At 36.2% G+C, this 26,069-nt stretch overlaps 1 non-coding gene across 1 annotated transcript; it reads right to left on the bottom strand.

The window, feature by feature from the left end:
- Positions 1-2,519: 2,519 nt before the first annotated feature.
- LOC114678615 (U2 spliceosomal RNA) lies at positions 2,520-2,716 on the bottom strand. The gene has a single exon (XR_003730045.2). It is a non-coding gene; the product is annotated as a U2 spliceosomal RNA (small nuclear RNA).
- Positions 2,717-26,069: the final 23,353 nt, after the last annotated feature.

Below are 26,069 nucleotides of genomic sequence, written 5' to 3'. Positions count from 1 at the left end.
GTTAAGTTTATATCATTTTTATATAATTATGATTATGTTCTTATTGTTCACAGATAGAAGCCACATACTCTAGTATGATTTCATTTCCATCCTTTCTTAATAGTTTTTGCACCCAATGACTGCCTTGCTTTCATTTGCTTAAGTTTTTTTTTTTTTCTTCTGAGACAAAGTCTTGCTCTTGTCGCCAGGATGGAGTGCAGTGGCGCCATCTCAGCTCACTGCAGCTCCCGCCTCCCGCGTTAAAGTGATTCTCCTCCCTCAGTCTCTCAGTAGCTGGGATTATAGGCATGTGCCACCATGCCCAGCCTTGCCTAAGTTTTTCAGTACCCATTTTTTCCTAAATTTTTCAACAGAATTCTAAATCTCTTCTCAATGTTAAGCGCATCATGGAATCTATCCTTCCATATTTGATCATGTGGCTATTCCTCTATGAGTCCTCTGTCCTTTGGCTCCTATACATGTGGCTAGAACACTGCGAGCTGCAGAGCTGGCATCCTCACTCACACTTCCTTTTAATATCATTCTGGAAAATTCTTTAGTCTTTATCTTGTATTTAGTCCTTTTTTTGCTTTGTTAATTTATTTCTTTTTTATGTGAAATGTATTCTGCATTAGCTTTCTGGAAGGAAGGATACAGGGAAATTAAATATTTTGCACCTCTGGAAGTGTTTGCAATCTTTCTTATTTCTGTTTGTTAATTTATTAGACTGTGAATTTGTCAGGACTTCTTAACAAACTGCCTCAAACTGAGTAGTTTGAACAGCAGAAATTGATTGTCACACAGTTTTGGAGGCTAGAAATCCAAGATCATTGTGTCTAGGGGACTGGTTCCACTTCAGGTGTCTTAGAGGCTGTAAGGAAGAAACGCCTTCATGCCTCTCGCCTAGCTTCCAGTGGTATGATGATCTTCTTTGGTATTTCTTGGCTTATAGAAGCATCTCTTAGCCTCAGCCTTCATCTCTTTATGATGTTCTCTCTATATGTGTGTCTATGTCCAAGTCTCCCTTTTTTATAAGAGCATGATATTGGACTAGAGGCCCATCCTATTTCACTATAATCTCACCTAACTAATTTAGTGGCCAAGACCCTTGGGTCCCTGGGGGTTCACCGAAAGACAATGATATGAATTAGATTGATTAATATGGGAAAAGACATAAAAATTTAAATAACATTATATGTATAGTAGCCTTAAAAATAAAGACCTGAAGATGCAGAGGAAATTGTTCATTTTTATGCTGTGTTCAGCAAAGTTTGGACAGCCATGTAGAAATATGATTACATACAAAGGATATTATCTAATGTTAATAGATAGGTTAATTGATTCATAGATTTAGTGGGGAAACCCAGTAAACTTGTCTGTCTAGATTTTTCTTAGCCTGTCTGAGCATGCATTTCTTTTTTTCTTGGTATGGGACAGGGCCTTTCTCATAGTCAAACCAGGTAGGTCAGATAATTTCTTTATGGCCAGTTTTTACATAGACTACTTATAGGTTTCATGGCTGGCTTTTGGGAAAAGAGGTTCTGGTTTCTATGACCCACCTTGGAGACAGAAATTCTAGTTTCTGTGGCTACTCTTTTGGTAGAATGGAAATGAGAGACAGGAGGACAAGGGAAGATTACAGAAAAAAATTGCTTCTGCGGGCTATTGCTGATGCTTTCTTTTTGGGGTATCATTTTCTGAACTCCAGTGCTAATTATGTGCACGTTGACCCTATTTCCAAAAAAGATTATGTCATGAAGAACTGGGAGTTAGGACTAAGGACTTCAACATATACATTTTAAGGATGATGCATTTCAACCCATAAAATGGACTATACAGTTTTTGTTTATAAATTATTTTACTTCAGGTGATTAAAGTCACTTTTGCATCATAGACTATACTTTAGCATTGTTGAATGTTTTAATGCTACTTGGGTCCTGGGAACTTGTATATGTGTAACATATTTCCCTCATCTTTTCTTTTTTTCTTTTTTTGATTTTTCTTTAATTCTTTAGGTATTCTGAAATTTTTGAACGTCATGCTCCCTTCATTATTGTGTTAATGAAGTCTCTAAAGCAGCCCATTCAATTGGTATAACACTTGTGGTTCAAGAAGGCAAAGAGAACCTGCATGAAAGAGATATGTGTATATGCACATGCATATTTATATGCTTACATACACATATAAAGAGATTTCTATGATTCAAGGGCCTGGATAGGTTAAGTTCACAATCCATAGGAAAGATGAGCTCATCTACTGAAGGAATTACTTCTCTCTCTTGCTGATTCAATCAGGCCCACCCGGATAACAAAAAATACCGTAATCTTTCTTACTTAATGTCAACCGATTAGGGGCTTTATTTACATTTCCGAAACACTATCATAGCAATATCTAAATTAGAGTTTTATTGAATAGTTGAGACTGACATTACCAAAGTCAATCTGAATATCAAACATACCATCAAATCATTAAATAAAATTGTCTTCATTTCAGAAATTTTCTGGAAATATTTACACTGTACATTTCTCCCCAATCTTTCCTTTCTTTTCTTTTTTGTGGAAGTACTGCAATATCAAGTCAACGTGTGGAGGCATGAAGTAGGTGGAGCAACTTTCTAGTCCATCTCCTAGTTCCAAAAGTCCATTTAATATGTTGTCTCAGATAAGGGATGAATCACACATTAAACTGACAAAAACAGATACCACAGTTGATCTTAGCAAAAAGACCAAGAAGTGATCCTCAATATTTCTTTATTTTATTTCTTCTCTTTTGGAAACATTATGAGACACCTGTTAAACCTGTTAAATACTTGGCTTGATCTCTCCTTTGAAATTTTTTTGTTTTTCTATTTTTTTGTATTTTGACTTTTTATTATATTTTCTATTATATTACATAATTTAATATTTTAGCAATTGAAGAAACATTCCATTTTATTTATAATTCACCATATTTTAATTACTTGATTTCTAAATTCTATTTTCATATACATTCAATTGTGGATCTAAATACTCTGAGGGCATGATGGTTAACCCTGAGTGTCAACTGGATTGGATTGGAGGATGCAAAGTATTGTTCCTGGGTGTATCTGTGAGGGCGTTGCCAAAGCAGGTTAACATTTGAGTCAGTAGACTGGGAAAAGCAGACCCACTTTTAATGTGGGTGGACACAATATAATCAGCTGTCAATGTGGCCAGAATACAAAGCAGGGTGAAGTATGTGAAAATATGAGCGTGGCTTAGCCTGCCAGCCTACATCTTTCTCCCATTCTGAATGCTTCCTGACCTTGTACATTAGACTGCAAGTTCTTCAGCTTTGGAACTTGAACAGGTTTGTTTGCTACTCAGCTTGCAGACATCTGATTGTGGGACCTTGTGATTGCTTGAGTCAATACTCCTTAATAAACTCCCTTTTATATATACCTCTATCTTATTAGTTCTGTCCCTCTAGAGAACCCTGACTAATACAGATTTTGGTACCAAGAGTGGTGCTAGTGGAAAATGATGTTAAGGATAAAGTCCTTTCATTGGTTTTGAGGTTTCTGGAGTTGGCTGCTTAATATGATTAGACCCCCAAATGCTAAGGAATCTACTTCTAATAGTACGGAGAACACTGATCGTCCTTGGTGTGAAGTGTTCAGAGAGTTATGAAAAATAAATGTATTTGACACTCTTGGTTCACCACTCATGAGAAGCAAGGAGTTTTTTTACTCTATGCATAATACCTTTGACAACATGTGGAGAACCAAGGACCATAATGAACCTGGTTGGTTGCTCCTAAGTTCACTGACAAAGTGATGAAAGAAAATGATGAATTCAGGGATTTTAACTCCCTGCTTCAGAAGCAGAAATAGAGCCTGAAATCTTCTAATCTAATCTAATCTAATCTACTAAGATTTCCCTGAGTGACAGTCTTATCTCCTATAGAGAAAGAGCTGAAATTGTGGAAAAACAGACACAAGCTCTTATCATGAGAGTGGCTGACCTGCAACAAAAGGTGCATGCACAGGCTCACCAGGTGTCTACTGTTAAAGTGAGGGCATTGATTGGAAAAGAATAGGACCCTGCAACTTGGAATGGGGATGTGCGGGAGGACCCTGATGAACCTGGAGACACAGAGCTTGTAAACTCTTATGAACCTTTTTTTTTTTTTTTTTTTTTTTTTTTTTTTTGCCAGAAGAAACAACTTGCACATTCCCAGTAGTGGCAACATCTCCTCCCGGACCCATGCTGCCATCAGTCGCTCTATATTTATCTGAGAAGATAAACCCTGTGCTGCCTCAGTCAACAGTGATGGCTTTTCCTGAGGCAGTTGCCAGGCAAGACAATGTTGATTCTCCTCAGGGCCCACCCCAACAACCCGGCTTGCTTCTAGAACTATAACTAAAGTCTCAGCAAGACTCTAGAGATGAGGTTCAGAGTTTGACCCACAAGGAGGTGTGCTACACTCCAAAAGAACTGCTTGAGTTTTCTAATTTATATAAGCAGAAATCTGGAAAACAGGCATGAGAAAGTATATTAAGGGTGTGGGATAATGGTTGAAGGAACATGGAATTGGATAAAGCTGAATCTATTGACTTGGGGCCACTAAACACAGATACTCCATTTAATGTTGCAGCTTGGGGAGTTAAAAAAGGTTCTAATAGTGTATTTGGTTGGTTAGCTTAAATATTAATTAAAAGATGGCCCACTGTGAGCAAGCTGGAAATGCCTGATTCCCCTTGGTTTAATGTAGAAAAAGAAACCCAAAGGCTTAGGGAGATTGGGATGCTGGAGTGGATCAGTCACTTTAGACCTACTCATCCCAGCTGGGAGAGTCCAGAAGATATACCCTTGGTCAGTACTCTGGAAACCATATTTGTGAGGCAGCACCTGCATCCTTGAAGAGCTCTGAGATTCCTCTTTTCCGCATGCCAGATCTTACAGTAAAAACTGCAGTTACTCAACTACACAATTTAAATGCAATGGGAATAATTGGGCCCCAAGGTGGCAGGGGCCAAGTGGTGGCACTCACCCATCAAAGGCAATGTGGTCATAGCTACCATAATGGACAACAGAGACCAAGCAGCAATCAGAAAAGCCTGACTCCTGCAGAACTCTGGCACTGGCTAATTAATCACGGTGCTCCTATAAGCACCGTGATTAAATTGATAGGGAGCCTACTGCATTCTTATTTAATTTATATAAGCAGAAAACTTCCAGGTGGAGTGCACAAAAGACTAATTTGATTTATAATAACAGAGAATCATGGCCCCTCATCAATTTCCAGATCTGAACCAGTTTACAGACCCAGACTCCCTTGAATGAAGGGGGGTCAGCATCCCTTTGAGAAAGAACCTCACTACACTACTGACAATTTATGCTGTTTTTCTTTCTCTCATCTTTCCCCAAGGAGACCTATGGCCTTTTGCCAGCATGACTTCAATAGGCACAGGGAAATGATCAGACATTTCAGGGACTACTGGACACTGGCTCTGAGCTGATGTTGATTCCAGGGGACCCAAAATGTCATTGTGATCCTTCAGTTAAAATAGGGGCTCATGGAGGTCAGGTAATTAATGGAGTCTTAGCTTAGGTCTGACTTACAGTGGGTCCAGTGGGTTCCTAGACTCATCCTGTGGTCACTTCCCAAGTGCCATAATTCATAATTGGCATAGACATACTAAGCAGCTGGCAGAACCCCTAATTGACTCCCTCACTGGTAGGGCGAGGACTGCTATGGTGGGAAAGGCCAAATGGAAGCCATTAGAGTTGTCTGTACCTAGAAAAATAGTGACTCAAAAACAATATCATATCCCTGGAGGGTTTGTAGAGATTAGTGCGACCATAAAGGAATTGAAAGATGCAGTAGTGGTTATTCCCACCACATCCCAATTCAACTCTCCTATTTGGCCTATGCAGAAGACAGATGGATCTTGAAGAATGACAGTGGATTATCCTAAGCTTAACCAAGTGGTGACTCCAATTACAGCTGCTGTACCAAATGTGGTTTCATTGCACATTAATACATCTCCTGGTACCTAGTATACAGCCATTGATTTGGCAAAGTCTGTTTTCTCCATTCCTGTCCATAAGGCTCAACAGAAGCAATTTGTCTTCAGCTGGCAAGGCCAGCAATATACCTTTACGGTCCTACCTCAGGGGTATATTATCTCTCCAGCCTTGTGTCATAATCTTTTTCAGAGAGACCTGATTACTTTTCCCTTCCACAAGATATCACACTAGTCCATTATATTTATGACATTATACAGATTGAATCCAGTGACTGAGAAGTAGCAAACACACTGGACTTATTGGTGAGACATTTGTGTGCCAGAGGATGGGAAATAAATTTGACTAAAATTCCGGGAACTTCTAACTCAGTAAATTTCCAGGGTTCCAGTGGTGTGGGGCCTGTTGAGATATTACTTCTAAGGTGAAAGATAAGTTGCTGTATTTGGCCCCTCCTACAACCAAGAAAGAAGCACGATGCCTAGTGGCCCTACTCGGATTTTGGAGACAACGCATTCCTCATTTGGGTATGTTACTCCGGCCCATTTATCTAGTGACCCAAAAGGCTGCCAGTTTTGAGTGGGGTCCAGAATAGGAAAAGCTCTGCAACAGGTCTAGGCTGCTGTGCAAGGTGATCTTCCACTTGGGTCATATGACCCAGCATATACAATGGTGCTTGAAGTATCAGTGGTAGATGGAGATGTTGTTTGGAGCCTTTGGCAGGCCACCATAGGTGAATTATAGTGGAGGCCTCTAGGATTTTGGAGCAAGGACTTGCCATCTTCTGCAGATAACTATTCTCCTTTGATAGACAGCTTTTAGCCTATTACTGGGTTTTGGTGGAAACTGAATGTTTAACTATGGTCATCAAGTCACCATGAGACCTGAACTGCCTATCACAAACTGGGTGCTTTCTGACCCATCTAGCCATAAAGTAGGGTGTGCACCTCAGCATTCCATCATCAAATGGAAGTGGTATATGCATGATCGAGCTCAAGCAGGTCCCGAAGGCACAAGTAAGTTACATGATGAAGTGACCCAAATGCCCATGGTCTCCACTCCTGCCATCCTGCCTTCTCTCCCCAAGCCTGCACTGATGGCCTCATGGGGAGTTTCCTATGATCAGTTGACAGAAGAAGAGAAGGCTAGGGCCTGGTTCACAGATGGTTCTGCATGATATGCAGGCACTTCCCCACCCCGAAAGTGGACAGCTGCAGCACTGTAGCCCCTTTCTAGGATATCCCTGAAGGACAGTGGTGAAGGGAAATCTTGCCCTTGGGCAGAACTTGGAGCAGTGCACCTGGTTGTGTACTTTGCATGGAAGAAGAAATGGTCAGATGTGCGATAATATACTGATTCATGGGCTATAGCCAATTAATGGTTTGGCTGGATGGTCAGGGACTTGGAAGAAGCATGATTGAAAAGTTGTTGACAAAGAAATTTGGGGAATAGGTATGTGGATGGACCTCTCTGAGTGGTCAAAAACTGTGAAGATATTTGTATCCCATTTGAGTGATCACCAATAGGTGACCTCAGAAGAGGAGGATTTTAATAATCAAATGGATAGGATGACCTGTTCTGTGAACACCACTCAACCTCTTTCCCCAGCCACCCCTGTCATCGCCCAATGGGCCCATGAACAACGTGGCCATGGTGGCAGGGATGGAAGTTATGCATGGGCTCTGCAACATGGTCTTCCACTCAACAAGGCTTACTTGGCTATGGTCACTGGTGAGTGTGTGCAATTTGCCAGTGGCAGAGACCAACAATGAGGCCTTGATATGGCATCATTCCTCAGAGTGATCAGCCAGCTACCTGGTGGCAGGTTGATTATATTGGACCTCTTCCAACATGGAAAAGGCAGCACTTTGTCCTCATTGATACACAATTATTTGGGATATCAGTTCACCTATTCTGCCTGCAATGCTTCTGCAAAGACTTCTATCAGTGGACTCATGGAATGCCTCGTCTGCTGTCATGGTATTTCATGCAGTATTGCCTCTGACCAAGCCACTCCCTTTATGGCTAAAGAAGTTTAGCAGTGGGCTCGTGCTTATGGAATTCACTGGGTTTACCATGTTCCCCATCATCCTGAAGGAGCTGGATTGATTAATGGTGCTGAATGGATTGATGAATTGCTGAATGGTGGAATGGCCTTTTGAAGTCAAAATTACAACACCAACTATGTGACAATAATTTGCAGGGCTGGGGTAAAGTTTTTCAGAAGGCCGTGTATGCTCTGAACCAGCATCCAATACATAGTTCTCTTTCTTCCATGGCCAGGATTCATGGGTCCAGGTATGAAGGGGTGGAAATGGAACTGGCCTAGAGATCTTAATTCCATAGGGAGGAACCCTGCCACCAGGAGGTGCAACAACGATTCCATTAAACTGGAAATTAAGAATATAACCTGGACACTTTGGACTCCTCCTAACTTTAAGCCAACAGGCTAAGAAAGGAGTTACAGTGTTGGCTAGGGTGATTAATACAGACTGTCAAGATGAAATCAGAGACTGGCACAGTGGCTCACACCTGTAATCCCAACATTTTTGGAGGCTAAGGCGGTCAGCTCCCCTGAGGTCAGGAGTTCGAGGCTAGCCTCGCCAACATGGGGAAACCCTGTCTCTACTAAAAATACAAAAAAATTAGCTGGGCATGGTGGTGGGGGCCCATAATTCCAGCTACTTGGGAGGCTGAGTCACAAGTTCTCTTGAACCCAGGAAGCAGGGGTTGCAGTGAGTCAAGATTGTGCTACTGCACTCCAGCCTGGGTGACAGAGCAAGACTCTATTAAAAAAAAAAAAAAAAAAAAAAAAGATGAAATCAGTCTGCTATTCGACATCAGAGGTAAGGAAGAGTATGTATGGAATACAGGAGATTCATTAGGGAGTCTCTTAGTATTACTACACCCTGTGATTAAGGTCATTGGGAAACCACAACAGCCCAATCCAGGCAAGACTACAAATGGCTCGGACCTTTCAGGAATAAAAGTTTGGGTCACTCCACCGGGGGGGGGGGGGGGGAAACAACAACAACAACAAAAAAAACAAAAGCAAAAAAACACGACCTGCTGAGGTGCTTGCTAAAGGCAAAGGGAATACAGAACGGGTAGTCGAAGAAGGTAGTCATCAATACCAGCTATAATCCATGAGACCAGCTACAGAAATAAGGACTGTAATTGCCATAAGTATTTCCTCCTCCTTTTGTTAAAAACATGTTTGTGTATGTATACATTTGTACTAAGAAAATATGTTCATTTTTTTCGTTTATCATGTGACATAAGATTTATTGACTTCATATCAGCATTTAAATGTTGTCAACTTTATGTAATAGCACTTGGGTTGGTAATTGGTGTGTTTCCATTTGTACGAAGGATAGTTGTATTATGTTAGGTATAATTATGACCTTATTATTATCTTTCTTTGAAGATTATATATGATTTCAGGAGATGTGTATGGGTTCAAATTGACAAGGTCTGGAATGGTGATGGTTAATACTGTGTGTCAACTTGATTGGATTGAAGGATACATAGCATTGTTCCTGGCTGTGTCTCTGAGGGTGTTGCCAAAGGAGATTAACATTTGAGTCAGTGGACTCGGAAAGGCAGAACCACCCTTAATAGGGGTAGGCACAATCTAACCAGTGTGGCCAGAATATAAAGCAGGCAGAAGAACATGCAAAGAGGAGACTGGCTTAGCCTCCCAGCCTACATCTTTCTCCCCTGCTGGATACTTTTTGCCCTTGAACATCAGACTCCAAGTTCTTCGGCTTTGGGTCATGGACAGGCTTCCTTGCTCCTCAGCTTGCAGATGACCTATTGTGAGATCTTGTGATCGTGTGAGTTAATACTCCTTAATAAACTCCCTTTATATACACATCTATCCTATTAGTTCTCTCCCTCTAGAGAGCCCTGACTAATACAGAGGTTATTCTTGCTGTATATGATATATATTATATATCAATATAAATATACACAAATATATATTTGTTGTCTGTTTAAGAATATATTTAAAAGCTGACAGACACATAAAACTGTATTATTCTGTTAAGACTTGCATAATATAAGCTTTGGTCTAAGACTTCCACATTAGATTGTTTTCCTAAGAATATCTGAATGCTCAGAATTTTGCCAATATTTAAGGAAGCACATCATGGACATGCAAAAATTTTTACTCTTCGTTCTTCACCACACCTAGTGTCTAGCAATCCTACCATTTCATTGGCACTCAGCCCTCCCTCATCACACCCTGTCTGCCTCCAGGTCCTTATTTCTAGAGATTTTTTTCCTTGGCTAATCAATTTTCCTAGTAAAACAATTGTTCGGTCTTCTGCCTGAAGTTTATTAGTCTAGCTAACAATACTTTTGGAGCGTAGTGGGCAAGGAAATAAAGAGATCTCCCTTTTCATTATGCAGCTTTCATTTTATCTCTCTTTTTATCATATTGCTTTACTTCTGTCTTCTAATATACCTATGATTCTAATCTCTCTGTCTCAAGTTTTCTATAAAATTTATATATTATAGGCTGCAGATGGAGCAAATACCACTTCATTATGGGAGAGAGAGAGAAAATGGTGGTGTCTTAGCTGTTTATAAAGATATATAACTAATTTATCTTCTTTATTTCCACACCCTCAGCCCCACTTTGAGAAGTTGGTGACTGCAATTGTTACGTATTCCTGAGATTATGCAACTTGAATTTTGTGCAAGATTCCCACCACTCCCAACATTAACACTTACATTTTAGCTTCTCTGCTCTGCTAAGCCAGGTACTGATGGTTTGTTGCTTTCCTTCCTTAAATATCATTGGTATTATTCATCTCCGGTCATCTCACCTTCTATTCTCACTGAACCTGTGTGTTTAAATAATTTTCCTTAATTATCTTTCTGCAAGTCTTTAAGAGCTGTTAGAAATAAACATGTGTGTTCAATTATCCAAATGTACCCAGACAAAGCATCTATTTGGATTTTATTTTCTAATCCAATTTCATGGAGTTTGTATTTTAGCGCTGATATTTATTTTCCTAATTGTATTGTGTCATTAACTCATGACATGAAGTCTTCTGCTGACATAGTCTGTGTTCACTGTTTACCAGCTCTGCTAACTCCATGTTCCCAGCTGATTTAGTTACAGAGCAGTTCTAGGATCACAAAAGAACAGTCTGAGATAGTGTACAGCATTGTCTAACTCTTTCTGCAGATATTGATGTAACATGGGCTGTTTAATGGTGTAATCTCCACTGTACAGTTACTATTGATCTCTTCCAGTGAGTCAATATGTACTTGGTTTATTCTGAAGTCATTTAAACAATTGAGGAAGACCAGAGATTTTGCAGTCAAATTATATCCTTTAGTGTATTACTAATATGCAAAAGAGCGATGTTTAATATTCCATACACTCTTCATTTAGCTGTCAAGATAGGGTAATGGAGTTATCTGATAAGAATCATAAATCAAAATTAAGATTGGATGCTGTGTGGTCGTCGTTAACCTTGCTATTCATGTAACAATAAAAAGGCTGTTAAGAATAAGGCTCTGAAGCCAGACTACAAGTGTTACAATTCTGACTATGTCACTTACTTGTATGCAATTTTGGGCAAATTTCCTTATCTCTTGGACTTTAATTTCTTCTTCTTTAGCATGTAAATAATAGTGCCTCTCAGGTTAGGGGTTGGAGTGTGATGTCAGTAAGATGGCAGAATAGGAGGCTCCTGACTCTCCCTCCTCCCACAGACTCAGTAAATAAACATCTACACACAGATCAATTCCCTCTGAGAAAAAGCCACAGACTAGTTTGAGAGAGTCCTACACACAGTACAGCTGATAAAATATTCACAGCAAAAGATAGAAAAAGCTGATAAACGCTTGCATACAAAACCCACCTCAGACTCAGCACCTTGCAATTGGAAAAGAATCCTCAACTCCCAGCTTCTCCTTAAAGAGTGAAGAGTTTTGGCCGCACATGTAGAACCCCAACTTTTATGGATTTTACCAGGGGATCTGACTCTTAAATCACCCATCTCTAGAAGTGGAATGGACATGGCATTGTGAGTTTCCTCGATCCTCAGGGAACGAGGAGGTGGTTTTGAATGGGTATATTAACACTTCTCTTCTAGCAGCTCTTTCCCTCAGGATCAGTCCAGAGAGAATGCCCAGATCCCAATTTCCCTTTACTTGCACACTGTTCCAGCTGCTGCCCCTAGGTTGAACTTCTGGCTAGCTTACATCTGAGAGCCAATGGGGCAGATAAACAATAGACCTCCATACATCTGAATGAGAGTGTGGCTACTTCCCTCACCTTCTTCCCAGGTTTGCTGTAGCAAAAAATCAAGGGCTGCAGATTTTCTTTGGAAAGAGTATGCACACACTGAGACTTGCAACTTTTGCAGATCCCATGCTAAAGCCTGGCTCATGAATCAGCTAGCTCTGAGAGTTGATGTAGCTCTATGTTCCTGAGTTTTCCTAGGTCACAGAGACAAAGGCACGGTTTGGGTGCACTTGCAATAGCTATTCTCCCCAGGTCCAGAGTGTGTCGTGTGAATGAGAAAACAGGCATTTGCTTCAGATTATCTCTCTGGGTTAGTGCAGAGTGAGTTATAATTAAACTCTAACTGTCGGTTATCTTTTTCCTGAAGATAGAAGGAACTAGAGCACACAAAGCACTCCAGTTTATCCAGCTGCATCTCAAGGGACTGGATTCTATCATGCTTGTCTCCACACACTGATAGGACTTGCCACATTCTAATCTCCTGGGGCAACTAAGAAAAATTGCAATGATTTGAACTAGCACAAAAATTTGAAAGTAACCTAGGATCTCTTGCAAGGATGATTAGTGAAGTCTATTTCTTACATGATGCCAAACTGACAAAACTGGGAGAAGTGATTATCTAACATGTGTAAACCAACATGGAGAGTCAACCAAAATGAAGAAACAGGGAAATATTTTCCAAATAAAAGAACAAGATAAATCCCCAGAAACCAAATCTAGTGAAATAAACATATGTGACTTACCCAACAGGTAATACAAAAAATAGTCATAAAGATACTGACTGAGGTCCAGAAAAAAAAGCATAAACAAACTGATGATAATTTTATCAAACATAAAGAAATACTAAACTGGACCAATCAAAATAATAGAGCTGAAGACGACAGTAACTGAACTGCAAAATTCATCAACGGTTCAACAGCAAACTAGATAAAGCAGAAGAAACACCAGTAAACTCAAAGAGAAATTCATTGGAAATAATCTAATCTGAGGAGCAAAATTTTAAAAAAGAATTAAAAATAGTGAAGATAATTAAGGGATATTTGCAGTATACAGTCAAGGTAACAATGTATGCATTACCAAGGTAATCGAAGGAGAAAAAAGGGAAAAATGGACAGAAAGCTTGTTTTAAAAAATAATGGCTGACAACTCTCAATCTCAGGGCAGGAAGTATAAAACAAAATCCAGGAAGCCCAGAGGATATCAAATGAGATGAATCCAGTGAGATCCACATTGAGACACATTATAATCAAATTGTCAAAAGTTAAAGACAAAGTATGTATTTTGAAAGTAGGAAGAGAAAAATGACTTGTTACAGATAAAGAAGCCCCTATTAGACTGTCAGCAGATTTTTTTGGCAGAAACCTTGCAGATCAAAAGGGAGTGGAATAATATATTCAAAGTGCTGAAAGAGAAAGAAATGCCAATAGAGAAGACTATACTCAGAAGTCCTGTTCTTTGGAAATTAAGGGGAGCAAAAGATTTTTTCAGATAAACAAAAGCTGACAGAGTTTATCGTTGTTAGATCTGCCTTATAAGAAATACTAGAGTGAGTTTTATGACCAAGTGGGATTTATCCCTGGGATGCAAAGTTGGTTTAACATACCTGCCAAAATAATGTGATAAACCACATTAACAGACTGAAAGATGAAAACCATGTGATAATCTTAATAGATGCAGAAAAAGCATTTAATAAAGTTCAACTTCATGATAAAAACTCTCAAACATGTATAGAAAGAAATTTCCTCAATATATTAAAGGCCATTTATGAAAACCCTACAACTAATATAATCAACAGTAACAACAACAACAAAAAAAACCAATAGCTTTATCTCTAAGATCTCATTGGAAAACAACTTTGATTGTTTTTTATTATCTATTTCTATTTTCTCTAGCTGTTTCTACTCAGCATAGTGCTGGAAGTTTTAGCCAGATCAGTGAAGCAAGAGAAAGAAATAAAAGGCATCCAGATGAGGAAGGAAGATATTAAAGTCTCTCTGCTGACGACATGATCTAATATATAGAAAACTCTAACAACTCCACCAAAAAAAGTGTTAGAACTAATAAACAATAAAGTTGGAGATGGTACAAAATCAAAATACAATACTCAGTAGTGTTTCTATACACTAACAATTACTCTGAAAAAACAAACCAAGAAAGCAATCACATTTACAATAACAACAAAAATAAAAATCCTTAGAAATAAATTTAACTAAGGAGATAAAAAATCTGTAGACTGAAAAGTATTAAACATTGATAAAATAAATTGAAGAAGACACAAATATATAAAAGGATATTCCATGTCCATGGATTGATTGAAATAATTAATATTGTTAAAATGTCCACACTACCCAAAGTTGTCAACAGATTCAATGAACTCTGTAAGAACGCCCAAGGTATTTTTTCTCAGAAATAGAAAAAATAATCCTAAAATTTGTATATAACCACATATGACTCCAAATGGCTGAAATAATCTTGAGAAAGACAAATAGAAGGTGAAAACATCACAGTTACTGAATTCAAATTATACTATAAACTTATAATAACCAAAACAACTTGATATTGGCATAAAAATAGACACATATAGCAATGGAACAGCATAGATCACCCAGAAATAAACAAAAGCACATACCGTCAACTAATTTTTGAAAGAAATACCAAAAAGAGACAATGAGGATAAGATGGTCTCTCCAATAAATGGTGTTAGAAAAACTATGTAACCACATGCAAAAGAATGAAATGGGACTCTTCTTTTACACTATACACAAAAACCAACCTAACATGGGTTAAAGACCTAAGCATAGACCTGAAACCATAAAACTCTTAGGAGAATACATAAGGTTAAACCTCCTTGACATTGGCCTTGGCAATTTTTTTTTTTTTTTTTTTTTTTTGTATTTCATACAAAAAACACTTGAAACAAAAGCAAAATTAAACAAATTGAACTATATCCAACTAAAAAGCTTCTACATAGCAAAACAACCAACAAAATGAAAATGTATCCTATGAAATGGGAGAAAATATTTGTGAACCATACAGCTGATAGGGGTTAATATCCAAAATATATAAGGATATTAAACACAAACCATCTCTGTAGCAAAAATATAAATAAATTGATTAAAAATTGTGCAACAAACCTGAATTGAGGTTTTTTGAAGACAACATGTAACTAGTCAACAGGTATATGAAAACGTGCTCAACATCACAATGTCAAAATATACAAATGAAAATCAAATGAGCCATTGATTCACATGGTGGAAATGTAAATTTATTATATAAAACAGTATAGAATTTTCTAAAACCTGAAAAATGAACTCCCACATGATACAGAAACTTTACTTGCAGATATATAGCCAAAGGAAATGAAATCAGCAGCTCGTAGAGCTATTTGCACTCCCACATTCATTGCAGCATTACTCACAATAGGCACAATATGGAAACAACACAATTGTCAGTCCACAGGTGAATGAATAAAGAAACTGTGGTAAATATAACACAATGGAATATTATTCAGCCTTTATAAGGAAGGAAATACTGCCATTTACAACAGCATGGATGAAAGTGAAGGACATTATGCCGAGTGAAATAAGCCAGACACAGTAGGAAAAATACTGCATTATTTCACTTCCATATGTGGAATCTAGAAAAAGTCCAATACACAGAAAGAGAGAGTAGAAAGGTAGTTACCGGGGGCAGGGAGGGGAGAAAATGCTGAGATGTAAGTTAAAGGGTGGAAACTTGCCATTATGTATGATGAATATGCCTAAAATCTAAATATAAATATGCCTAAAAATCATACACAGCAGAAGGACTATAATTAATATTCTATTGTATATTGAAAATGTGCAAAAAGATTAGACTTTAGGAGCTTTTCACACATACATACACACACAACTATGGAAAGTGATAGATATGTTAATTTACTCATTTGTAGTAACTATTTTATTATGTATATGTATAGATAAACATCACGTTATACACCTTAAATATATTAAATGAAAAATAGATTTTAAAATTTCTTTCCTCCTTTTATTTTTTAAGACAAATAATTAAATATTTAATTAAACTATAATTGGAGCATAACAGATCTCTAGTATTAGCAGTAGTAGTAGTACTAGTGGAGTAGTATTAAATGGGAAAAGAGTTCAAAGCTGGTAGCTAGGCAGCTGAAGAAAACTTCAGAGTTGGCTATCAGTTGAGGAAATAATATTTTCAGAAGAAAAAACATTTTTTCTTCTTTGAGGTCGTCATCAAACATTTCAAATTTCTAAACACTTCAGTAGTATTGGAAACTCTTCATGTACTGTGGTAGGGACTGTTTTCAAGTGGACTCTTTAAAGACAGTAAAAGTTTTTCCTTTCCTAGAAGCATTTAAGGAGGGGAGGGGAGATAAAGAGGGAAAAGTAAAATCCTCTGTGTCCTCTAATAGTAAATTCTTTCTTAGTTATATTGCACTTCCTTTGAATAGCAGATTCAAATTAAACAATATGACTCATAACCTCAAATGTTCTCAGAGAATATATACATCATGGAGAAAGTTACATTATTACTCATGGTCTAGAGATCATTGTATCTTGTGTTTTTCCCATATTTTCTTACACTTATGTTCTTAAAAGCTATGCCCAGGTTTGTCTTATTATTAGTGTAAGTAGTGATTTGGTCCAGAAAGGCCAAGAAAATTTATGTAATAAGAACTTAGAGATTTAGAACGCTTTAACTTTAAACAATGTTCTCATACCTGATTGCATTTTATCCTCTCTCTCTCATTTATACACACAAACACACAAGTGTGTGTATATGCGGCATTTTTCTCAATGTCTTTTCAAATGCCTTCAAAAGTTTATTATTCTGCAGATGAGAAAAAATGATACACAGAAAGCATCAAATGTTGTAGACATGCTAATGCCCCGAACTTCACCCATCCCTACCAAAGTTGTTCTTAACCTAATTCCTGTAACCTGTGAAAATGTAATCTTACCTGGCCAAGGAGACTTTGCAGATATGATTACATAAAGAATCTTAAGATGGAGAAATTATCCTTGATTACCCAGGTGGACCCAATGTAATCAAAAGGGTATTTATAAGTGAAAAACAGAGCAAAAGAATCTATGTTGGAGTAGTGCAGTGTGAAAAAGATTTGACTGGCCAATGCTGGCTTTGGAAATGGAAAAGGGGCTTACAGACACAAAATTCGGGCAACATAGAGAAGTTAGAAAATGCAAGAGAATGACTTCTCTTCTAGAGCTTCCAGAAGGAGATTAGCCCTGGAAATATGCTGGTTTTCAGCATTGTCAAATCCACTTCAGATTTCTGAACTCTAGAAATGTCTATTAATAAATTTGTGTCATTTAAAAATATTCAATTTATGGCTATTTGTTACAACAGCATTAGGAACCTAATTCAATAAATGATTAGTCTAAAGCTTTATAAATATAGGCAGGCACAATATTTCAAATCTATGGATTACCAATCTAGTGCCATCATGTCATAACAAAATATCTCTAATACGGATACAATTATATAGCTTATAATTTATTTATGAGAAGTACGGATTAAAAATGCTATTTGGAAAAAGTTTATACACAGCAATATATATTTAACTGTTTATACTCTGTCTATTTAAAAACACTACTAACTTAGGGTGGAATAGTTAAATGATACTATAGATTACATATAATGTTATACATAGGTCCAGATATAAGCACGACCCCCAATTAATGTAAACCAGATTCCGGATTTACCTATGACTAGTTATAAAAGCTGATTAATTTAATGGGCCTAGATGCTTCTATTTTCTTACCATCATTATATTTGTTTCTTTTTCCCAATTTTATTCTCTTGTTTGCTTTGCCAAACTCAAGTTACTTTGTTCTTGCTGTTCACTGAGAATTAGTTTTAGATGTATTTTGTATGTAAAAGGTTGGTTGTGTGGATATTAAATTCATCTTGCATGAATTTCTTAGTCCATCCCCATTCCCATAGCAGCATCTTACCTCTGCTTCCCTTCTTTAATAAAGTCTCCTGGAAATGAGTGACTCCGCTTTGACAGGGTTAGTGACTCCATCTTTGTGGTTGATTCAGTTCTCCTTTAGAAACTGGCTATTAATCTCCCTGCTCTTCTGCTGGCATTTTAATTCTCTCCCTCTTGTGTATTCTCTTTCTTCTGCTTTAAAATATGACATATTTTCCCACATCTCCTATCATAAAAAAAAAAACTCTGTCACCTTTTATGATACTATCCTATAAATCTCTTGCCTTCATCATATCATTTTGAAAGAGTGGTCTACCACTTATTTTTCTACTAAAGTTTAGGTTTTAAAAATATATTACCTGCATTTGTTTTTATAAATAAAGGAAATCCTAATTCAATATCCAATTCGCTCTTAAGATAATAAGAACGCTAAACTAACCATAAGGGTATTTTGGTAAATATACTGAATCTGGGCACCTAATTACAAATTCAATGTTTCCTCTGCAGTCTTCATTCTGCTTGAAATATTGACAACATTTGACATATTAATTACACATTATTACCACTTATAAACCTATGCTTTAGCATCTAGATACTTGTTAAGGTAGGAGAGTTTTGTAATCATCGACTCCTTCCAATTCCCAAAGCCCAATATTGAATCACTAGTCCTATCTGATCAGAAAGTAGAACACAGTATAAATTTTCAAGTAAAAAATGTGAATAGAAAATATTCAAAAAAAGTGTAGGAAAAAGAAGGGATGAGATGTTGTTTGGATCAATAATGCAAAAGCACAAAGAGTAATACAATTACAGAGTCCAGGTACATGGTGCAACTCAGGTTTTCTCTGTGGAAATCTGTGCTCCATGTCAGTTCTGTTGCTGCCTGTGCCTTAATAGAAACTTTGAAGCCTTGACTACAGATATCATAGTCTCCTCCAAAACCCAGAAAAGAGTCACTTCTCTTCTACTTTGTACATATTCAGATCTCCTACTAGTGTCTCCCATTGTCAGTTCACAACCAGAAATCAGTTGGCAAAAAGCTTGAAAAATGTAATTTGTGTGATCCCAGACCCTTACAAACAGAAAAGAGCCCTAGTGCTTGGGATAAGTATGGAAAGTAGAATCCAGGTTGCTTGGAAAAGTTTAGGGGGAAAAAAAAAAAGAATATAAAGTCATTCAGGGTAAAATACTACTCTCCAATTCTACCCCAGGCAGATCATTTTATAAAATGCCCAAGATCAAAGAGTTGGGAGCAAAAAGGCATATGACCCACACAATCACTCAATATTACTCATCACTTATTCATGTCTCTTCTTCCAATCACACCACTTGTTTCTCCTTATATTCTAGATTGTATGCAATAATAAGATATCATGTTTCCATTTAAAATGATGCAACTATAGTTTGCATAAGACACTATCTCCCTCTTCCAAAGCAGATAGGCATAGTGTCATTAGCCTCTATATTAACTCTGACCATGTTAATTCCCCTTTGAGTTCACTTACAATCTCAACCTGAATATTTTGTAATGCAAATTTTTAAAGATAACATCAACATTGATTCTATGGAAATAAAGTGAGGGAGTGGAGGGTGAAAGGTTTTAATGGTTTATCTATATGTGTCTGTTGCTTCAGCTCATTTCTGAACGGACTGTAGTTGTTTGAGGCTTCATTCTTCCACTGGATATTCCACGTGACTGCTTTCCTCAGTCAGTATTTGAGCTGTTTGGGGTTAATTACCTGTTGGAGTCACAGACTTTTTATTCCTGAAGCTTTGAGTCATTAGTGATTTTTGCTATACAGGACTATGAAAGTGACTAAAGGCTGATCTCACCAGCTTAAAAAGTTATGATTATTCTGAAGCCATATTTTTTTCTTTGTTAGAACATTTAAAAGGTCTCAGTTTTGCTTATAAACACATAGGGAACTGAAAAAAATCATAAAAATAATGTGTTTAATACATCATAATTTAAAACATTCAATACATTGAGAATTACAGTGTTTTATTTCTTTGTAAAATCTCATAAAGAGCAGTTTGAACAGTGCTTGCCTTCCTCTCATTGCATAATTTAGAGATAAAGTGGTCATCTTATCTATGTCTTGGTAAATTGTCATACTCCTTTTTGAGTATGTCTCAGCTTACAGAATTTTGCTTTATACACTTTCAATGTCATGGAATACCTCTGAAAGTTCTTTTAATGTGAAACTTCCCCAGGGATATCATCATACTTTTCATCACGTTTCTTTTTGCATAAATTAATTCACTTTTGTTGTATTCCTTTTTCCATATATTCAGGGTCTTTCCAATGGCAGTAGTGTCAATATTCAGATATTTCTTCTTTAGCTCTACTGATGTCTTATTCAATTTTCCAGGGATATCACTTTTTATTCCTTTGTTACACTTTCATCTAAGCTGGCCAATTCCCTCTTAATTATCAATTGTTGTTAATATCCAAATAGGTCTATCACTGAGAGGTAAAGAGGCAATGTAACTATTTTCTTTCCTGTCTGAACTTGAACTAAATAATAGTTCCATTGACCAATCATCAACAGACTTTGAAAAAAATGACATAACTGGTCACTGATCATAATGCCCATCTCTTATTTACATAGTTATTTGTGGATTGAATAACTAGCAGTGAAGATTATATGTCATACAATTACTCAAAGTTAATATGCCATAGTGCTTGGAATTTGAACAGTGTTGTTAGGTGACTGGTGTTTAACTAAACCGTGGTGACTGAAATTTGTGCATATTGAAGCCATACAAAGTGAGGACAATCTGTACATATTGCTTCCATTTAATGATGGAATGCTGTGGCACATCACATATTTATGACTTTCTATATCAGATAACACCCAGTTCATAAAGAGCAGTCCAGTTTGCAGAATTTTAGATTCCTTCCCGGGCTCAATGACAAGCCAAAAGATTTTTCTTAAAAATAGAATAGTTATTTGCATAAAATTCACAGTTTTGCTCAAAATCCTAGAGCTCTGACATATTGAGACTTGCTAGAGACTCTATACAACTCCCTAAAATCTTCCATTTGCCCTCTCTTCTGCAATTTCACAGACTTGCCTTGTTTCCACATGCTGACAATGTTAGTGCAGAATCTCTTAATTTGAGACTTTAAAAGAAAGGCCAGCCTCCTAAAGATGTTTCCTGCTTGCAATATTTTCAACTCTCATATTTACAACATACGGGAGTATATAAAATGAAAATCTGACCATGTAAATTTTTCTGCCTAAAGTCTGTCCATGTTTCCTTATAACGGTTAGGACAAAACCAAACTTCCTTAGCCTAGAATAGAGGGATGACCATCGTATGACTTCTCTTTAATTTGTTTAGTCTCACCTCTACCCAGCTCCCTTTCCTAGATTCTATGATCCATTTACTCTGAACAACCTATGGTTACCTAAATGAATTCTGTAATGTTTTCTTATGGGGCTCTCACTTCTTCAGATCTCCAGCTTTACCTGCACAACATTGATAACAATAATCCTGATAACACATCTTTGAACATGCCTTCTATGACCCACCTAATTGGAATAATTATTGCCTCCTAATTAACTATCACCATTTAAAAAATTTAGGTAATTTTGTTGTGCTTTATTTTTTTCTTGCTTTATTCCCTACTTTTTTGTGTCTCCCTCAGATTTTTGATAAGTAAATATTTTTATTTTTGCTCCCTAAGACTGAGTTTTTTCAATCTCTTTAAAATATTTTATCTTTCATGACAGCATTCTTTTTGATTTTCTTCCTTTGTCTTTGGTCACTGCTATCTATCATTTTAAGTATCTAGTCTTCTCTTGTAACTATTTCATTGTATTGTTTTCGCACAGGTTCTGACCAAAGCTCCTCTGCTATGTTTATGTGTTCTTTTGTTACCACATTGAATCCTTATGCATTAAGAATTATCTTGGAATTGGTGCTTTCTAAATCTATGCCTTCTGTCCCAAAACTCTTCAGATATCCCGAGTGATATTCATAGCTGTTCCTTTGAAATATTTAATGTTACAACAAATTCATTTAAAACAATTGTTCCTTGTACATATTTATGGGGTACCTGTGATATTCTGATACAAGCATACAGTGTGTAATGATCAAATGAGGGTAATTGTGGCATCTATCACCTTAAGTATTTATCATTCCTTTGTGTTTTGAACATTCAAATCCTATACTTTTAGTTATTTTGAAATATACAATAAATTATTGTTAACTACCGTTGCCCTTTCGTGCTACCAAACACTAACTCTTATTCTTTCTAACTATAGTTTTACATCTATTAACCACCACCCCCTTTCCCTTCATTATTCTTCCTAGTCTCTATTAACCATCATTCTACCCTCTATCTCCATGAGTTTCAACTGCCTCTTTCTTTGTCATATCTGACCCTAATTACAACAAATTAATTACATGCAGAGCTAAATACTTCTGTCTCTTACAATTTATTTATTTTACTAATGTTAAGTAATAGCATCATCACTCATTCAATTTTTTGGAGTCATTCATTCTTGACATTTTTCGCTTAGTTAAATAAGTTTAACTCATGAAAAAAAAAATGAGCGTATTCTATTTCCTATACAGCATACAAAATTATGGTAAAAAAGAGTTGAAAAATATCAAAACACCTGCACTTAAAGTAATCAGAAAAGCAGCAAAAGTGCTTTAGAGAAAAAAGGTTTTCAACGAAATGCTCATTTATTTGTTATTGAAAGCCAAGTGGTCATCAGCATCTTCAGAGAGGAGATCCAACTTAGATGTTAAGAGTTTCCCAAGTGGATTAAACTACATATGCATAACCAAGCAGATGTGAAAAAAAAAATGTTCTGCTGCTCGATCTTCCTAATTCCAATAGATGCCCAAATATTTTGAAATAACACCTTCAAAGCTATTCTATAAATTCATTGCCTGCCTTCCATAAGAATCAAAAGTCCTTGCTCCAGTTGTCATTATCATATTTCCTAACATTTAGTTTTACTCCATTCTCTTCTATCCTAAATGCTTAGAGCAACGACTTTAAAACTGTTATGTCATTTCTCTTGCATAAAAATAATGAACAGCTCCTTCTTTCTACAAGACAAATGCAAATCGTTTATATGATATGTACGTTTATATACAGCATCATAGCCTCTTCTCTCGTATTGCCATCAAAAACACATTGAAAAATAGGGATCCACAGTGGGAAATGCTTGGGATTTGCACACACACACATACAAAAACAATAACAACTAGAATAACTGGTGACCTGGTGCCTCTATGACATGACATTGGACATGCAAAACTTGCTCTTTGTAGCTTTCCCTTTTCTCTCTATTTATCTCTATTTATTAGATATTTCTCAACTATCCTATTTCCTTATATTTGTTTTTCTCTGAGATGCTTCTAGTCTTCTTAAGCTTACTTTTATTTATATTTTAAGATTTCATTGAATTCTTATGAACTATGAGTACATTCATGCAACAAATTATTATTGATTTTTTTCTTATTTTCTTGATACAATTACTTAAGTTTTTATTTGTATAGTATTTTACTATAAAATAATGGTCCTTATCACATTGTATCATAATTGTGTATTTACTTATCATTTTTTGCATGGTAATTTAGCTCCTTGACACAGAACACTTCTCTAATTTAGGATAATACCTGGTTCATTGTGTATGTTCAGTAAATGCTTGTTGACTAAGAAAACAAATCTTTGACCTAAGCTACTTTTAGAAATAAAATATACATTTTTACATAAAACACCTGGAGAAGAACTGTAACAATTGTAGTACGCTACAAATTCCCTGATAGTGTTTACTAACCTAATCTATCATAAATTTTCCGTTTCCCATGGTTGTAACCATTAAAAAAATTCTCTGAATTCTTATGCATAATTTTTCCTATCAACAATAGTCACTAGCTGATTCAGATGATAAAGATGAGCCAGTACTTCAATGTGAGAGTAATCACAAGAACATTTTCCTGGAAGGCTTTCACTCACTAACGTTTCTCTTGACATCTTAGGTCATTTTCCTAAAGACTCATCAATCTACACAAGTGCATATTTCCTTGCCTACAAAACTGATTTAAGTATTTAATTGAGTCAGCGTAACTGCCTATGTTCAATAAGTTTCTTAATCTTAGTTTAAATTCAATATGTTATCTCTTCAATCTTTGTTTAAAATTCTATGTTACTTATGTCTTCAAATCTAATTTCCAGAAATAATGTTATACTTTGAGATTTATCTTTCAAGAAATAGGAGCCCTTAATTAAGTGTTACTCTATTATGCATCAACAAGCTCAGTAATAAATTAACCTCCTATCTGATGTAATTGTAAATAAAATATTCCATTCATATAGGGAAAAAACCCTCATTTTTAACATTTGGTAAATTTTCTTGGCTTTATTTTATTTACAGTTAAAAATGTCGTTCTATGAATAACTGTGTAATAGAATAGCCATGTCAGTGAAATTGAATAATCATTTCAAGAGGGTAACTGATAGACATTTTCAGTGACTATCTTTTTAAAAAAATGATTAAATCAATACAATAGTCTGTAACCATATCTATAAGAAAGAAAGTAGCTATTTAAATGAATGAACACGTTTACTTTTTTTTTTTTCTCTGAGACAGGGTCTTGCTTTGTCTCCCAGGCTATTGTGCAGTGATGCAATCATTGCTCACTGTAAACTCAAACTTTTGGCCTCAAACAATCCTCTTGCCTTGGCCTCCCAAATTGCTGTGATTATAACCATGAGCCACTACACACATCCACATTTACTTTTAAAAGCAATAATACATGTTAATATATTACTTTAATCCATTTTACCAGCAATAAATATTCTTAAGAAGAAAGTGAAAATAATATTGAATTAATTAATGAGTAGAGAGACCACAAATGAATAAAAAGAACAGCAAAGCTATGCTGATTACTTGAAAATAGAGAAAAATTGCATTGTCTTTAGAGATAATATATCATTTATCATGTTATTAGTTTGTACTATTTCCTTTTGCCAATGCCTAATTCAAAAATATTTCATGAGTGAAAAATATTTTATTCTTGTTAGTACTCTGTTTTGTATTATAGGGTATACAATTACTGATAAGAAATTAACACTATTTAGAAGAAGCCTTATTTTAGAGGGTATATTAATGGTAATATAATTCTGTCTTATAAGTAAAAAGTATTATTTTTTGCATTAGGGGATTGGGAGATGATTTTTCTCTACCATTCTGCTAGATCCATTCTTTTCCAAAGCTTCAGAGATGCAAGAATAACAATGTGCTAATTAATTGGGAGTCATAAACATATGTTCTCACTATAAAAGTTCAGTCCTAATACATATCAAGCTCTAAGGGCACTTGACACAAATTATATCATTAGCACTAACATTGACTTTGCATCTATCATTCTTATTCCTCATATTTTTCTCTTTGCACATAGAGGAGTTAAGCACAGTAGAGCTGCTTACATGGTTGTAAGTGAGCGTGTGTGTGCGTGTGTGTGTGTGTGTCTGTGTATGTGTACATGGCAAAGAAATATTATTTTTAATACAGTTATCCTTTATATGAACATGGTCTCTTCAGACGAGGACGTTGAGTGAATTTGCAATGCAGTTAATACAGTATTGATAAACACATTACTTAAGTAGACATTTTTTAACTTTTGTTACTTGTTGTGCTCTCTTCTTCCTTTAATTTATTAAATCATTTTATTTCTAACTCACTTATAACACTAAATATGTCTTACAATACTTTATAATTAAGTAAATACAAATTATTAGCTATGCACTTGATATAATAAGATTTAAGTAATATCCCTAGATACTGTCATCCAGCCTTCTAGATATCTCAGGTATATTTCTTACACTGAAGATGTTCCA

The sequence above is a fragment of the Macaca mulatta genome, chromosome 5, assembly GCF_049350105.2.
Source record: "Macaca mulatta isolate MMU2019108-1 chromosome 5, T2T-MMU8v2.0, whole genome shotgun sequence".
Taxonomy (NCBI): Eukaryota; Metazoa; Chordata; class Mammalia; order Primates; family Cercopithecidae; genus Macaca; species Macaca mulatta.
The sequence above is the reverse complement of the archived record's forward strand: the minus strand, read 5'-3'. Positions and strand labels throughout refer to the sequence as shown.